This window comes from Schistocerca piceifrons, chromosome 8, assembly GCF_021461385.2.
Source record: "Schistocerca piceifrons isolate TAMUIC-IGC-003096 chromosome 8, iqSchPice1.1, whole genome shotgun sequence".
Classification (NCBI taxonomy): domain Eukaryota; kingdom Metazoa; phylum Arthropoda; class Insecta; order Orthoptera; family Acrididae; genus Schistocerca; species Schistocerca piceifrons.
Genome location: NC_060145.1, coordinates 136,839,077 through 136,855,330, shown reverse-complemented (window position 1 = coordinate 136,855,330; position 16,254 = coordinate 136,839,077). Strand labels below are relative to the sequence as shown.

Here is a 16,254-nt window from a genome sequence, read left to right as displayed (position 1 = left end):
AACTGGTACCAGTGTTTGTTCCGCTATCATATAACCATGCAATAAAGGACCCTTCTCTCAATGTATTCGCAATACATTACATTTGTCTATGTTAAGGGTCAGTTGCCACTCCCTGCACCAAGTGCCTATCCGCTGCAGATCTTCCTGCATTTCGCTACAATTTTCTAATGCTGCAACTTCTCTGTATATTACAGCATCATCCGCGAAAAGTCGCATGGAACTTCCGACACTATCAACTAGGTCATTTATATATATATTGTAAAAAGCAATGGTCCAATAACACTCCCCTGTGGCAAAACAGAGGTTATTTTAACGCCTGTAGACGTCTCTCCATTGAGAACAACATGCTGTGTTCTGCTTGCTAAAACCTCTTCAATCCAGCCACACAGCTGGTCTGATATTCCGTAGGCTCTTACTTTGTTTATCAGGCGACAGTGCGGAACTGTATCGAACGCCTTCCGGAAGTCAAGGAAAATAGCATCTACCTGGGAGCCTGTATCTAATACTTTCTGGGTCTCGTGTCGTGCACCACAGTTGTCTCGGCGCCAGTTTTATATAGCGCCATTTTGCCATGCGCGGTATACATTAACCGCGGTGGCACGCGAGCCATTTACAGACTAAACTGTTTCGGAAATGCATCCACCCTTGGCCTAAAAGCAAATGATTGTCCCCTTTTGGATGTCAGACATATTGGTCCCTTTCCGCGTTGAGATAACTACTGCACTGTTTTATATACGCTCTACTGCTCCTCACCTCCAACCTCCAGTATGAGAGTGGTTATTTCATGCTGACGTCTAGCATAGGCGGTGTTCACATTAATTTCACTGGATCGTGTACTTTTCGTATGCTCCTTCATTTTTCTTATAAGTTAGTTAGCATTTAGCCCCATTTGAACAGTTATAACTGGCACTGTATCTACACTATTGGCCTTTAAAATTGCTACACCACGAAGATGACATGCTACAGACGCGAAATTTAACCGACAGGAAGAAGATGTTGTCATATGCAAGTGATTACTTTTTCAGAGCATTCACACAAGGTTGGCGCCGGTGGCGACACCTACAACGTGCTGACACGAGGAAAGTTTCCAACCGATTTCTGATACACAAACAGCAGTTGACCGGCGTTGCCTGGTGAAACGTTGTGATGCCTCGTTTCTGGAGGACAAATGCGTACCATCACGTTTCCGACTTTCATAAAGGTCGGATTGTAGCTTATCGCGATTGCGGTTTATCGTAACGCGACATTGCTGCTCGCATTGGTCGAGATCCAATGACTGTTAGCGGAATATGGAATCGGTGGGTTCAGGAGGGTAATGCGGAACGCCGTGCTGGATCCCAAGGCCCTCGTATCACTAGCAGTCGAGATGAGAAGCATCTTATCCACATGGCTGTAACGGATCGTGCAGGCACGTCTCGATCCCTGAGTCAACATATGGGGACGTTTGCAAGACAACAAGCACCTGCACGAACAGTTCGACGACGTTTGCAGCAGCATGCACTATCACCTCGGAGACTATGGCTGCGGTTACCCTTGATGCTGCATCACAGACAGGAGCGCCTGCGATGGTACTCAACGACGAACCTGGGTGCACGAATGGCAAAACGTCATTTTTTCGGATGAATCCAGGTCATGTTTACAGCTTCATGATGGTCGCATCCGTGTTTGGTGACATCGCAGTGAACGCACATTGGAAGCGTGTATTCCTCATCGCCATACTGGTATATCACCCGGCGTGATGGTATGGGCTGCCATTGGTTACAGGTCTCGGTCACCTCTTGTTCGCGTTGACGGCACTTTGAACAGTGGACGATACATTTCAGATGTGTTACGACTCGTGGCTCTACCCTTCATTCGATCCCTGCGAAATCCTACATTTCAGCAGGATAATGCACGACCACATGTTGCAGGTCCTGTACGGGCCTTTCTGGATACAGTAAATGTTCTACTGCTGCCCTGGTCAGCACATTCTCCAGATCTCTCACCAATTGAAAACGTCTGGTCAATGGCGGCCGAGCAACTGGCTCGTCACAATACGCCAGTCACTACTCTTGATTAACTGTGGTATCGTGTTGAAGCTGCGTGGGCAGCTGTACGTGTACACGCCATCCAAGCTCTGTTTGACTCAATGCTCAGGCGTATCAAGGCCGTTATTACGGCCAGAGGTGGTTGTTCTGGGTAGTGATTCCTGGGGATCTATGCACCCAAATTGCGTGAAAATGTAATCACATGTCAGTTCTAGTATAATATATTTATCCAATGAATACCCGTTTATCATCTGCATTTCTTCTTGGTGTAGCAATTTTAATGGCCAGTAGTGTATGTCGTATAAAGCAGAGTGCTGAGGAAGCACGTTTCATTTTACTAGGGTTGGCTTAAGTTCTTGCCGCATATAACGGCGGGGCCTGTCACGAGATCAGCACTTGACGGATTTCCATGGCAATAGCCAGTTTCAGCCGTCTTGTCTTTCAACTCTAGCACAGTGCTCCGACACGTTTGCGAAAAATGTCAGCGCCGACGTTAACGAGTGGTATAGAAGATGTTTCAAGATCTTTGTGTCAGACGTCGAGGGGAATAACTTTTGATAGATATAAAATATCCGCTGGCGCTTCCAGGCAACTAGGCGTCATTTGGTGTTCACCGGTCCTGAGACGAGAAGATTTCACTGAACTGTCCGGGTCGCTGCGAACTACCTACCCCAGTTCATTTGAGAGAATTATTTTCAAGAAGAAAACCTTAAGAATCAGTGGCTAAACGGAAACCTGTAGGTGGCTGGACTATGGGACTTAACATCTGAGGTCATCAGTCCCCTAGAACTTAGAACTACTTAAACCTAACTAACCTAAGGACATCACACACATCCATGCCCGAGGCAGGATTCGAACCTGCGACCGTAGCGGTCGCGCGGTTCCAGACTGAAGTGCCAAGAACCGATCGGCCACACCGGCCGGCAGACATGTAGGTACTTCAGAACAGAATCAGGAAATTTTATTTTCCTGGGCCTTCCCCATTGCCGGCCACTGTGGCCGAGCGGTTCTAGGCGCTTCAGTCCGGAACCGCGCGACTGCTACGGTCGCAGGCTCGAATCCTGCCTCGTGCATGGATGTGTGTGATGTCCTTAGGTTAGTTAGGTTTAAGTAGTTCTAAGTTCTAGGGTACTGATGACCTCAGATGTTAAGTCCCATAGTGCTCAGAGCCATTTGAACCTTCCCCATTTCATACGGAGCACATGACTGAATTGTAGATAACACACAAGCCATACACACAAGTCGAGTGCCTATGCCCTGCCGCATCTCAGGCGCATAATCAACACGAAAGGAAGTATAGCAACGCCAGGGAATGTCGGCAAACATTTTTCTCTAACAAACGTTCTTCCCAATGACGTTATTCACCACTCACAGATATTTGATAGAACGGCTTTCAAACACCCTGCATAATCGTACTCATCTTTTGAACAGCTTTCGAATTCCGTTATAAAAGGTGCATCCTGCTATTAAAAAAACATACTTGCTCCGTTTCACACGATGCAAGAAACAGAACATTTACGACCTTTCCTTCGTGGCTGACCACATTCATATAAAATTTTTTCAAGGAAATTTCCGCCATCAGTGATGAATGCAGGTGACAGGAATATATTAGCTGCTAAATACGCTACACTGTATCTTAATGGTTTCTCGCATTGCCCAATGTCAGCTATATTTTGTGTCTTGGATATGTACTTGTATCCCTTAATACGACAATTGGTCCGTAAGACCACACACACACACACACACACACACACACACACACACACACACTCACTGGTCATACCGGACTCTAGAGTCCATTACCGCAGCAACGTATTTTCGTAATAATACCAGAAAGATGTACTTTGACATGAGATGTCACTGACACGTAAGACATTATTTAGTGTTGAAATGCACTTGAGAATGGCTACAAAGCCCAAATGGCAGTGAAAAACGACAGAATTTTTTTTTCAGAAAAGAAAAAATTACCTGTCCATTTGCGCTCTACCATTTGCCGTAACACCTATTTCGATCTCTTAAGCCATTCACGAAATAAAAGGAGTGTTATGTCTTAAGCGACTCACCCTATATACACTCTAAGAAAAAAAATTACGCACCGCCAAGGAATTACATTAATGGGGCGGAAATCGGGGGGATGTGATGTACATGAACAAACAAACGACTACAATTTCAGAAAAATCGGATGATTTATGAGAAAAAACTTTACAAATAGAGCAAGTCAATAACGCGTTGATCCATCACGGGCTCGTACGCAAGAGTAGCGAGTAAGCCTAGGGACCGATGACCTCAGCAGTTTGGTCCCATAGGAGCTTACCACGAATTTCCAATTGTTCCACATACAGGGAAAGTGGATAAAGATCATCCGCTAAAGTCATTCGCTAAAGCGGACGATATGTGACAGTCATTGGAGAGGATTTTGGAATAAAATAAGAGGACGACAGCTGCAAAAGTCACTGCAGAGCTGAATGTCGCTCTCGCGGAAGCTCTCGGAAAAAAAAGAATAAATAAAAAATAAAAAATAAAAAATTAAAACTCCAACTTCTAGCGGAATTTACATCCAGTGTTTGAAATATGACGGGGTTTCGGTGATGTTTCGGTTATTCACACCATGGAATTCCATTGGCACCCTGGTTACTCTGCAAGGCCGCATTACTGCCAAGGATGGGGTTACTATTTTGGCTGATAAGGTCCTTCGCACAGTACAATACTTGTTCCCAAATGAGGATGCTGTGTTCCGCCGCTGTTCACATAGCTCGCAACGTCCAGGACCGGTTTCGTGAGCACGAGGGTGAATTTTCGTATCTGCCCTCACCAGTATAGCCACCAAATCTCAACAGTATTGAGCATTTAAGGTCTACTTCGGGAGTGAAGGATGCACAATCACTATCCACTTCTATAATCGTTACCTGAACTTGAAACTCCCTGACAGATTAAAACTGTGTGCCAGACCGAGACTCGAACTCGGGACCTTTGCCTTTCGTGAGCAAGTGCTCTACCACCTCAGCTACCTAAACACGACTTACGACCCGTTCTCACAGCTTCCGCTCTGCCAGTACCTCGTCTCCTACCTTCGAAACTTCACAGGAGCTCTTCTGCGAATCTTGCAGAAGTAGCACTCCTGGAAGAAAGGATATTGCGAAGACATGGCTTAGCCACAGCTTGGGGGATGTTTCCAGATTGAGATTTTCACTTTGCCGCGGAGTGTGCGCTGATATGAAACTTCCTGGCAGATTAAAACTGTGGGCCGGACGGAGACTGGAACTCGGGACCTTCGCCTTTCGCGGGCAAGTGCTCTACCATTTCTGTTACCTGAACTTGCCACCATTTTGCAGGAATAGTAGTATAAGATTCCACTGGAAAGCATACAGATCTGTATTAATTTACTCCGAGACGACTGGAAGCTGTTTCGAGTTCCACGGAGTTTCCTCTACGTTTTAGGCATGATAATGTGTTGTGATTCTGGTGTTTCCATATTTTTGTCCACCACCTGTAAATTTCAGCCGTGTTAGATACAGGAACATGCCGAGATTCTAGTGAACACCTGCGTGGTGTATGCAGGGAAGCGAAGCGAACGCTAAGTACAGAGGTCAGGCGCGGAGCGGCGGGTCACTCGGGTTTGTGAGAACCTGTCGTAGGGACTAGTGGCTGGCTCACACTACGTTACGCGACCGCGAGTACGCTCCACCAGCGGCCGCGCTTTCCCGCTACAAAGGGGAGAAGATTCACTCCGCTGTTGCGCAACTCTGCTGCTATGATGCCGCCGTTAAGTCCGCGGGGCGCACTTAACTCACCGTTGGCGGCATTCAAACGTCTGCAGCCGGCTGTGGAGCCGTCTCACGCACCGAGTGAAGCAGCAGGCGTCCCACTCAGTTATTTGGCAGTATGAATGTAAAGTAAGAGAGAGCAGGAACATTAAAAACAAGTAATATGCTAAGAAACCAAAACATTTTGACCATTACCTACTGGGAGACTTTGTGCCCCTGGTGGTTTTGTGGGCACCTGCCGGGTTAAGGAAAGTTGTAACGTCTCCTGGCAAAACACATATTATATGTGGAAAAAATTAGAGAAAAGAATAATTGAACTGGATGATTTTCAAATGGTTCAAATGGCTCTGAGCACTATGGGACTCAACATCGGAGGTTATCAGTCCCCTAGAACATAGAACTACTTAAACCTAACTAACCTAAGGACATCACACACATCCATGCCCGAGGCAGGATTCGAACCTGCGACCGTAGCGGCCGCGTGGTTCCAGACTGAAGCGCCTAGAACCGCTCGGCCACTCCGGCCGGCCCATTAAATAACAGACTCACCATACTACATGCACATATTGCTTAATGCTTAATGCTTTAAAGTGTCCCCGACGGCGATGGCATCTTCCACCAGAAGAACTGTGCTTGTCACAAAGCCAGAATCGCGCTACAGAGGTTTGAGGAGCTTGATAGTGAACTCACATTGATGTCTTGGGCACCAGATTCGCCTGTTCTCACCCGATGGAACAAGTCTTGGACGCTATAGGGCGCCAACTCCGCACCCGTAAACCATTTGCGCGTAATTTACGTAAATTGAGTGATCTGTGTTTAGAAATCTGGTGCCACATACGTCCGGCAAAGTACCATGCCATACACAATCATTGCCCCATCACGTTCTAAAGGTGAACCGACACGCTGTTTGGGATAATGTTTCAGTTCATCAGTGGATGTTGCTTAACAATGGCGAGTGATAACAGTGCAAAATACACTCTAAGACAAAAAAGATCGGCACACCAGGAATGACTTATGTGAATGGGATGGAAACCAGTGGATGTGATGTACATGCACAGGCAAACAAATGATTGCAATTGCGAGAAACGATGGATGATTTATTCAAGAGAAATACCTCAACAAAACGAGAAAGTCAAGTTTTTGTTTATATCTGACCCTTATGCAGGTAGTTATTCGGCGTGGCATCGACTGACATAGTTGTTGGATGTTCTCCTGAGGGATATCATTCCCAATTCTGTCCAACTAGTGCAATAGATCGTCAAAATCCCGAGATGGTTGGAGGGTTACACCCATAAGAGTCGACGTTCTCGGTTGGGGAGGGATCAAGTGATCTTGCTGCCCAAGGTAGGGTTTGGCAAGCGCGGAGACAAGCAGTACTTTCGCGTGTGTGAGCGGGAATTATTTTGCTGAAATGTAAATCAACGCTGGCTTGCCACGAAGGGCAACAATACGGGGCATTGAATATCGTCGACGTACCGCTGTGCTGTAAGGGTGCATGGGTGACAACCAAAGGGCTCGTGCTATGAAAAGAAATGGCACATCAGACCATCACTCCTGGTTGTCGGGCCGTATGGTAGGCAACATTCAGGATGGTATCTCATTGCTGTCTGAGGCGTCAATAGACACGCTTCGTCCAGCAATCTAATTGACTGAAGTAGACCTGTCTTCAGTGAGAGTCCCTCTTCGAACTTGAGTCCCGACGATCAGCGAAGACGTGTCTCGAGACGCCCTGAAAAGTGGTGGGATACCAATCTGTTGTCTGCCATGCGTCCCGAAAACCAGAGTGACCGTAAGGGGTACCATTTCTTTTCATAGCAGGACCCCTTTGGTTGTCATCCGCGGCAACCTTACAGCACAAAGGTATATCGACGATATCCTGCGCTACGTTTTGTTGTTGTCCTTCATGACAAGCTATCCTGATCGCTACCTCCATAAGAACTCAAACCACCACCCTAGGCAAAAGAGGGGGGTCTTAAAAACACTAGTGGATAGGGCCAATAATATTTGTGAACCAGGCTACTTACAAGAAGAACTAAATCACTTACGAATGGCTTTTGCGAAAAAATGGTTATACGAAAAACGAGATTAACCGAGCACTTCACCCAAGTAGAAAAATGCCTAAAATTAGGAGACAGCAACAACCATCAGCTGGAAAAATATTTCTTCTGTTCATCCATAACATCACGGATCGCACTGGGAAAGTTCTAGCCAAGTTTCAGGTGGAGACTATTTTCAGACCTACCAAGAAAATTAGTGAATGCCTAAGATCAATAAAAGATGCTCGTCACCCCCTAGTCACCCCAGGGGTATATAAAATTCCGTGTAGTTGTGACAGGGTTTACATAGGAAGTACAAAAAGAAACATCAATACACGGTTGACGGAGCACAAAAGAAACTGTCGCTTGGGACATATCGACAAATCGGCAGTAGCGGAACATGTTTTAAAGGATGAAGATCACGAAATAAAATTTGGTGAGACAAGCGTGCTAGCGAGGACGCCGCATTATTATACACGTATATATAGAGAGGCAATTGAAATCCACAAACATCAATACAATTTTAAACGTAAAGAAGAAGGATTAAAATTGGACAAGATATGGCGGTCGACGTTGCATCAATCACGTGACAATCGATTGCCTGCAATCGAGAGAACAGACGATAGCCAGAGATAGCTACACATCGACGCCACGTGACGTGCGGTGGCACCCTCTACGATCTCCATATAAGCGGCAGCCCCAGCTCCTAGCAGCCAGTCGTCGACTCACCTCGGAAGATGTTCTCCGTAGTTGAGAACGAAACGTCAGGGAGAAGAAGTTTTACAGATCGACCACGGCAACTTAGCCCGGAAGTGTTTACTGATGAAAACGCCGGCCGTGAAAGCCTACATGGGATGAAGCTATCCTGGATTTACATTTAAACAAAATAATTTCATCCTGGACACGGTGACAGTTTCTAATACTTCTCTTCGTGCTTGCCGAACCTTACTCTTGCCAGCAAGGTCGCCAGATCTCTCCTCAACTGAGAAGATTTCGACCATTATGGCCAGGGTTCTCCAACCATCTTGAGGTTTTGACGGTCTAAAGCGGAAATTGAACAGATTTTGGCACGATATTCCTCACGAGGACGTCCAACGAATCTATCAATGAATGTCAAGCCGAATAGCGGCTTGCATAAAGACTAGAGGTTCTAACAATACCACCACTTACAAAGTAGGTTAGAAATCAGATTAATAATGTTGCACACGCACCATATGTTCGCTTTATCGGGAAACAACAAAGTTATTGACTATGGATGGTATCGTAGGAATGGAAATAATGAAGTCACTGTAAAAAGGTCATTAATTTTGGCACTTATCTTGAGTGGGTACCCACGTAGATTTCGTCGAAGTTGTTACGGCTCATCTTGTTGATTCTAGGGTGATTCCACTTTGATTGCTAGAAGGTCCACATCTGTATTTTAGCAATATTTGAAGACCTAACAAATGCGTTTTTCAGGAAATTCTTAATGATCAAACAGTCCCAGATCAGAACAATGGTATGGTAGAAATAATTTTTGACTTGGTGTTCAAGATCCACATTTTTATTAAACATCTTGAAAATTCAGATATACTTCTTCTGAATTGTCACATCATCAAGAAAACAGTTTTTTATCAATCTTCATATATTTAATTTCCACTTTAACCAAACACAAGACCTGACTGTTCTTTTACAAAGCGAAATAACAACTTAACTTCTGCAAAGTGAAACAAAGACTGCTCTGTGCCAATTCGCGCCAAAATGGTTACAAGTAAGTCAAAGATTATGACAGTCTCAGAAATGAATACACACAAGAACCATATCACTGTCATATATCGATACATCGGAGTACCTACACATTAATAAAACCAAATGTGAATATTGTCACAAAAATGTGTCTGTTACTTCGCAGAAAAGTAGTACGATATTACTGGTATCGAGAACTGGTGTTGGAGTGCCGTAATGGTCACGTAAATAAAGAACCATTACAAGGTGAACCGATACGTTACTGTCTTGCTCAATTTGTGAAGCTCTTTCCTTTGAATAAATCAGCTATTTTGTCTGAAATTGTAATCATTTTTTGTCCGTACGTGTACATCACATCTCTCGATTTCCGTCCCTATCGACTAATTTCTTCGTGGCGCGTCTTTTTCTTTTGTTCAAAAATGGTTCAAATGGCTCTGAGCACTATGGGACTTAACATCCATGGTCATCAGTCCCCTAGAACTTAGAACTACTTAAACCTAACCAACCTAAGGACATCACACAACACCCAGTCATCACTAGACAGAGGAAATCCCTGACCCCACCGGGAATCGAACCCGGGAACCCGGGTGCGGAAAGCGAGAACGCTACCGCACGACCACGAGCTGCGGACTTTTCTTTTGTCCTAGAGAGTATTTTGTTACTGGTGTCCTCGTACACTACTTGATAATTACTGGATAACAACAAGATTTCCACAAGTGACTCTGCGTCGCAGTAATGTCGTTACATGAAGCTACTGGCAGAAGAAGCTAACAAGCGGTCTACCCCAGCAGTGCACACGCCGGTGTAATCACTTCTAACTCGTAAGATAATATCTGGTGCAGGTAGGTGGGAAAACCAGACACCTGAAGACCATTGTAAGAGGATGCAATCAGTTGTAGCATGAAACTGATGGCTGCAATGAATAACATTGTTGAAGGAAGACCACAAGAGCATTCCATTGTCAGTACGATGTGTATCATCTCACAGCTGACGAAAGAAAGCCTGCAAGGGAATGGTACATTGTTTCACATGTTCACAGCGGGGCTCCTTGGCTGCATGGTGGTGATCAGTTCATATTACGTATACCATAAATGTAGAGGACCGCCGGTTCCTCTAAAATTACTCCAGACCCTTCCCGGACGGTCCTTCTACTACAGCTGTTCAGAGTAAAATGGACACCCGGAAGTTTTGGTTCACCCACTGCACCACTGTAGCAATAATTCAGGCCAGGGTAATGTTCTCAAATGAAACCGAATTCAGTTTGACAACCGCGTATGGGAATCTTCTTTTACGGCGAATGTGCGCATCTCGCCATGGTGCGCCAAAGATAGAGGGTCGTGATGATTACGATGGACATGGAGTCATTGCCTGGCCATCTGTGATGAGAGGTGCCCAAACACTGCTGCGAATCTTCGTAGCACCTTTGGTGACTGGGTATGACATTTGTCGAGAAAGTGGAAGGGCATATCCGAATTTTCCGTGATGTAGTGGAACTGCCTTCATTTTCATGGATCACAGGAGCATCTGAAGAGGACTGACAAAACTGCTCAAATACGGGAAGCAGTGAAGATGGGGGTGTCTGGAGCCGGCTGTATATTCGTGTGATGTGAATGCCTTAAGGAGGGACAGGACTTCGAAAATTGAAAAAAAATCGATTTTTCAAAAATATGGCTATTTTGTAGCTCACGTCTTCCTGAATAGTTATATGTATAAACAATATATATTCGAGAAACTATAAAGCGCGTTATTTGGTCTTAAGTGTACCAAGATGCAGTGCCACACACCTCTGCACAGCATTGTTCTGTCATATGTAATTATATTTCGCTCTGTAGAATTCAAATGTTTGTTTTATATTCAGAAATGTCTTCATGTTGGTACCCAAAACCCAAATGAAAGTATTAATCAATGTGTATGGTAAAGATTGCCAAAAACCATTTTTGTGGGAAGAAATGCACCTCCTATTAGTGTTTATGGTGCAGTTTCATATTTTAATGATGGTGTACAAAACAGGTATATGTTTTAGAGAAAATGAGAATTTAGCCCGGAGTGAACTGCATCAAAGCTTTGTATGCGATCGACAGAGAGTGTATAGTGAAAGCAGATAAATCATTTTTGGAGGAGATAAAATCAAGAAGAGTGCATCATAGGAATGTGAAAAGAAAGAAAACTGACTTAGAAATGAAAAAGAACCTAGTTATGGTGCTGGACAGTTCTAAAAGAATGCCAAATAAAAGCAGAAACTTTAAAAGCCATTTTCCACACAACACAAATTTATGTACTTAGGTACATGTAACATCCAAAATAAATATCCTATTACTTTCAAATTTGGCATGCTTATTAAACACAAACTCTTTAATGCAAAACTCTAGAATTTTCCAAATATATTAAAAAATGTGGTAAAAACTGAGATAATTATCTATAAAATTTGAGTTTTTTCTAAACATGATGTTTAAAATGTAACAGCTCATTCATTCTTTCATATATTAAATAAAATTCTAGAGTTTCATACACCTGTAAGTATGGTTTGTAAGCTGTGCAAAATTCATAGAACAATCTCTCGTACTTATGAAGACAAGTGTGCCTATAGCAACAAATGCAGCCAATAGTAAGTGAAAAAAATTATGAAATTCCACGTATAAAAAAATTTATTTTGTTGTGTTTTTGAACTTCCACTGCTCTGAGTGTGAATCCTGAATTCTTCCTGATCACAGGGACATAGTTTCATTAATTTATTTGTAAAAGTATCGACAGAGGAAATTAATTTGACGTCCTACCCCCCTTAAGCCAAATATTAACCGCTCTCGGGATAAGCATTGCTAAAAGCATACCATCACTACAGCTCCTCCTCAGATCAAACAGATACCTGTATGTAACAGTCTGTATGGATATGAAATGGAATTTTCGCATTGGCTCAGTCGTAGGTAAAGCAGATGGCAGATTTAGATTCATTGGCATGAAGTTAGGAAAACGCATTCGATCTACAAAGAAGACGGCTTGCAAAGCATTCGCGCGACGTATTTTAGAACATTTCTAATGTGTATGGGATCCATACTATATATGACCAATAAGAACGATTACAAAAAGGACAGAATGAATGGTCACAAGTTTGTTACCTGACAGAGATGCTGAAAAGCATGAACTGCCAGACCCTTGAAGACAGACGCAAGCTATCCCGTGAAAGATACAGTAATATGTGGTATAATGGTTTACTCTTCACTGTTTCTTGCAGAATATAGATGCAGACAGCCCTGACCAGATTTTAACGTCGACGATGATTTATTGTTGCCAATGTTCTACACACGCATTACTGATATGTTGGAGAGAGGGAAGTTGCTATTCGATACTGCTCTGGCTATTTGTTTCGGTTTTAAATTATTTTTTAATGTCCCATGTCTGTCCAAATCGTGAAATATTCAGCGTCTTGCGCGAAGAAAGTAGATTTATTGACGAGATCTTTCGGTGTCTTAGTGCCCATACCAACAGAGTTACAACACAACATTCGAGAGTTTCCTATCAGTTGACAAGGACTGCGCCAAACTTTGGTACTGTAATATGTAAGTAAGTAACAGTGTAAGTGAAGATATTGAACAACAATATACAGACTGCAAATTATGATTCGTGTTATATTAGGAGAACCATAAACCATAACAGCAACATGTGTTTTGAGTATATTGAAAAGTAATGTGCTTTCAATGATAATGAACTTGTCCTAGACATCGAATAATTTTTATACTTATTACCTCATGACGCATTTCAGGAGAATCCCGTTATCAGATCTGTTAAAATCAATGAAATGTATCTTGTCCGTTTCTACTACATTCAGTAACACCATAAGTGTCCAAACTCTTTGTTATTTTTTAATAGATCTGATGATTGGGTTCCCCGGAAACAAGTCATGAGATAATAAATAAAAAGAAACTATTTTGTGACCAAGATAAGTGTATTATGGTACAGTTTCAAGTATGGTGGCAGATCTCCTGAGGGATTTTTTGTTTAAAATGATGAAGTAATGTGATCTGCTGCGGTTAGTATAGTGATAATAACAACCATAATAGTAAAGGACAGTGGACTCAAGCTACTCACGCTATTAATCTCCGAGATATACACAGAGCGTAACAAAATGATATCAGCAAACTTCAAGAGCTTAGGGAACAAACTGAGAACTGGAGCCCTTATCAAGACACGTCATTCAACCACGCTACAGAGTGTCAAAGTTACAGTGACCAACGCCTGCCTCTAGGCTGCCCCTTCAGCAGTAAACGTGAGTTTGATTACCAGCACAGTATTGTTGGTCCCCTGTGAACACCGTCGATTCTGTCTCACGTCTTGAATTCTGTCAAGCTTACTGCGAGGATAGATAACCTTGTAGGTAGGACCACCACAGCTATGAGCAGTCATCTTGGGTATTAACAAACGTAGTCCTTTTATTTTTATATATATGAAGATAGTAACTGTTCTCGAAAGAACAGGTACCATTGATGACCGTGCAGCTTCTCTAGAATAAATGATAATCAATTGAAACCCTCAGCTGCTGACAGGTGTTGTTGATATACCTCGATGGGGACAGCTGAAAATGTGTGCCCCGACCGGAACTCGAACCCTGGATATCCTGCTTACATGGCAGAGGCTCTATCCATCTGAGACAGTGAGGACACAGATGAATAGCGCGACTGCGCGCAGGTTTCCCAAACTCTTACGGGAATAGTCGCCTTAGTGTGCGCGAGTAATGAGTGGATGGGCAAACATCTATTAGGTACACTACGTATGTAGATTGTGGATATTTGCGAATGTGGGTCTCACGGGAAGCGTGCAAGAGACAAGTCCCTGCAGTCACACTATTCATCTGTGTCCTCGGTGGCTCAGATGGATAGAGCGTCTGCCATGTAAGCAGGATATCCCGGTTTCGAGTCCCGGTCGTGGCACACATTTTCAGTTGTCCCCATCGAGGTATATCAACATCTGTCGGCAGCTGAGGGTTTCAATTAATTATCTTTGATTTTTAGATCACTGCCGGTATCGCGCCAAAAAAGCCGCATTTTCAGCCGAAAATATGACTAAAAATTAGATCTACGAAACTCGGTACTTTGAATCCGAATTTCGCTGTCCGTCAGAACAAACGTAGCTAAATGGCGGTATGACATGGAATAAAACAGCTGGATGGTTCCGCTTCTTCAGGACTCTGACGTAACTAACACAAGTGTAAGGTTCCTGACAGTGGGTTCGTCCTGAACAGCTGTCGAATAACAACTAATTTGTACATTGCTTAAGGGATTTAAAATAGTTGTTTATCAAGTATTTTGAAGCTACAGAGTGTCGCGCATCCGAAACATTCACTTATTATGGACGATGTAGTATAGTAGCTAGATCCCTATTCAACGAAGTAACGTTTTCGCATCCAACAGCGGGGTAATTAAATTGTGTAAATGAAGTGCAGACGCCAGATAACGTTCTTCGTCGACCCAAGAACATTTCAACAAATAAACTGCAATAGAAAGCCTCCTTACCAGATAAGTCTCGGATGGTCGCTCTGAAGGCTCCACCTCAAGGACCCAACGCAAAAAAGTCACGTACGTTGGTGGTATTTTACAAGTTTAGCACCGAAAGAACCGGAGATAGGAGGTGGGTTGTGACAGTTGCAGTATGTCATTTGAGTAAAAGATGATACAAGTACATGATAAGGAACGTAAATCGTAGTAGGAGGTGTCAAGGACGCTGCTATGATCAGATGTTTTGTAAAAGTACCCAGGCGCTGTGCTTAGTGTAATGACTTACTCCAGCATGGCTGGTCAGAAGGACATCTACTGTAACGCCGTAATTGAGGTGGAAATCGTTTGGTCCATTCATTACGCCACTTCCTGTTCATGACGCGAGGGAGTAACATATTTCAACAGCCCGCAGTAAAGTGTACGGCGGGAGGCGGCTCTGGCAGTCACAGGTAGCTGGAGATTACATCTGCGACGCGGGCCGCAATTACGGCAGGCTGACCGGGCTGACCCCGTGGGTCGATAGCAGTCGCTGATCGGTTTCTCCTGAGACCTTCCTTTCACTGTCCTGCCGTCTCCGTGGGCCCAGGAACCGGCTGACTCGACACCTGTCCTTCTATACTACAGGCACTCACCTCAATCCCATGTTGTAGCTAGATGTCACTGTGCGTCTATGTACACTGAAGAGCCAAAGAAGCTGGTACACCTGCCTAATATCCTGTAGGGCACCCGCGAGGGCGCAGAAGTGCCGCAACACAACGTGGAATGGACTAATGTCAGAAGTAGTGCCGGAGGGAACTGACACCATGAATCCTGCAGGGCTGTCCACAAATCTGTGAGAGTACGAGCGGATGGAGATCTCTTCTGAATAGCACGCTGCAAAGCATCCCAGATATGCTCAATAATGTTCATGTCTGGGGAGTTTGGTGGCCAGCGGAAGTGTTTAAACTCAGAAGAGTACTCCTGGAGCGACTCTGTAGCAATTCTGGACGTGTGGGGTGTCACATTTTCCTTCTGGAATTGCCCAAGTCCAGCGGAATGCGCAATGGATATAAATAGATACAGGAGGTCAGACAGGATGCTTACGTACCTGTCACCTGTCAGAGTCTCCACACTATTACAGAGTCTCCACCAGCTTGAAAATTCCCCTGCTAACATTCAGGGTCCATGGATTCATGAAGTTGTTTCCATAGTCGTACACATCCATCCGCTCGATGCA

At 44.0% G+C, this 16,254-nt stretch overlaps 1 protein-coding gene across 1 annotated transcript in view; it reads right to left on the bottom strand.

Moving 5' to 3' along the window:
• The window catches only part of LOC124712133 (protein lethal(3)malignant blood neoplasm 1), a 146,692-nt gene that overhangs the window by 114,323 nt on the left and 16,115 nt on the right, over nt 1–16,254 (bottom strand). The gene's annotated exons all lie outside the window — the stretch shown is intronic.